This window comes from Rhagoletis pomonella, unplaced genomic scaffold (assembly GCF_013731165.1).
Source record: "Rhagoletis pomonella isolate Grant_MI unplaced genomic scaffold, Rhpom_1.0 Rhpom_scaffold_00001, whole genome shotgun sequence".
NCBI classification, from domain to species: Eukaryota; Metazoa; Arthropoda; class Insecta; order Diptera; family Tephritidae; genus Rhagoletis; species Rhagoletis pomonella.
The window spans coordinates 51,554,185-51,556,451 of record NW_023458555.1 but is presented as its reverse complement, the minus strand read 5'-3'; positions in this window follow the sequence as shown (position 1 = coordinate 51,556,451).

Here is a 2,267-nt window from a genome sequence, read left to right as displayed (position 1 = left end):
ATTTTTCAAACAATTTCGTTCTAGTCAAAGCAGCTGAAGAGGCCAACGCATTTTTGCAATTTTTTGTTTTTTATTTTTTGTTTTTTTATTTTTTCTTTTGTTCCTTTTTTTGTTAAAAATAATCTGTTCATTTCGCTCATTGCACATACCGGAAGTGGGCTAATACCTAGCCCTTATCGCTACATGTTGTAATCGTCTTAACAACTGTCATCAATATTTGTATTGCTGTACTAGCCCTCAGGGCATTCGTTTATAAATCTCATCAATCAACTCGCGCGAAGCTGACATTACTACAAATCAAAATCGGCTGGCAACATAAACAACAGAGAAATCACACATCAATCAGAGCAAAAATCAAACGTTGGAATTGGTCTAAACAACACCTGAAAATTAAACACGGAAGAAGAATCATTATAAAGTTTTTGTATACCCCGGTTTTGTGGGTGGACTGCCCCGACCATTTAAGACCATCAAAACCCAAAAAAAAAAATTTATAATTGGAATAATTTAGATAAATTCTCAAATAATAAGTCAGTTTCACGCTAGTTCTTTTAAAGTAAATTTGTGCATAACATTTAGATATCTACTATTTGTATGTTTCACAGCACGCTTTCGATAAACATCGACTTCACATCATTGCGGTTGTTCTGGCTATTTCACACAATTAACACGAAAATGATACCTCATTCTTTTGCATAATCATGCAATGAAAATAAAAAAAATTTCATAAACGGATGATCAAACTTGACATTATTTAATAAAAATGTAATTTTTCCAAAATATCGTAAAGAAAAATCGATACATTTTCACACTCATTTTGCTATATCGTAAACTAAGTCGAAACTACTTAGTAGAAGTCTGAAATGCGCCTATGAGTAGAGGTAAATTTTAAGTTGGTACTTAAATTTAAGTTGCAACCAGGGTTGCCACTGACGAAAAAAAATACTTACCATCCACTCGAAAAAAAATTACCAAATCTGGAAAATATCTACCAATAACGTTTTTATAGTTATTTTGTTATATTTTTTAGTTATTTTAATTAAGACTATAGTTAATTTTTTTTTTTTATTATTTCAGTAAGGATTAAAATTGTTTTTAAGGAACTTTTTATTCAACTAATTATATGGTATTTAAGATCATATTAATGTCATATTCTGAGTTTCCTTCAACCAAGAGCGAAAGTGATGAAACTGAAGGCAACAACGATAAACACAGTGATTCAAAAAAAGCACTTGGTGATTTTTATTTTAATATTCACAATGTTTTTCAAGTAAAAATGTCTTGTTGCTTTAACTAAATCCATAAAAATCAAGGAATAAAGCTATATAGAACATTTAGAAAAATTTGAAAAAATTTTCGTCTTAATTTAGAATTATTTACTCTGAATTTTTAGAACAATTTAAGGTATGGAGTTTTATAGCAAATAATATTTGAGTATACTTTTTTAATTTTTTGCCGCCAGCTTTTTGTGGCCTTTTTTTATTTAACAATTTCCATTCATAAAAAATGGCGTTGATTTAATTTTTTTGCGAACAATCATAGTGCGTATTTACATACCAGTCAATTTTTTTTTTTATTTAAATAATCATTTAAAATATTTAGGCAATCAAAAGCTCCTCGGGATTCCAGTAGAATGACTTTTGAATGGAGCACGATATGTTCGCCTTATATCGATATACATTTATACTTATGTAAATATATAAAAAGTGTGCAAAGAAATTTATAATGTAAACATAACTACGAAAAATAAATCGGGAACGAAAAGTTCAACAAAAATCTACCAAAATGAGAAAAAACTTACCTTTTTACCAACCTAAATTTTTTCTACCAATTTTGGTAACAATTTACCAAAGTGGCAACCCTGGTTGCAACTTTGTTAGTTTCGACTTAGTTGCTGGACTATGAATACGGGCCATAGCTTTTAGTTCTAGAATGCACGCTTGCTTTGCTTGCTTGGCTTTGAGAACTGTCAAACAATTTTTAAAATCTACTAAAATGTATGAATGTTGGCCTAGTGGCAGCTTTACTTCACTTGCTTGAAGCGCTTTAAAGTATCGATTAGCCGAAATCTCTATTTGACAGCGCGCTGTAGGCTTTTGACAACTCTTGACATTTCAATTTTTCGCGTCGATTTTGCTTGTGTGCAGTTTTTATCGCGTTCTTCATCAATTTTAGGTAAAATAATTTATATTAAACAATTATTTGTTGCTAACAACATTATTTTTTCAGATACCTTGCTTTTTATCGTTCCGGCCACCAGATTCTTT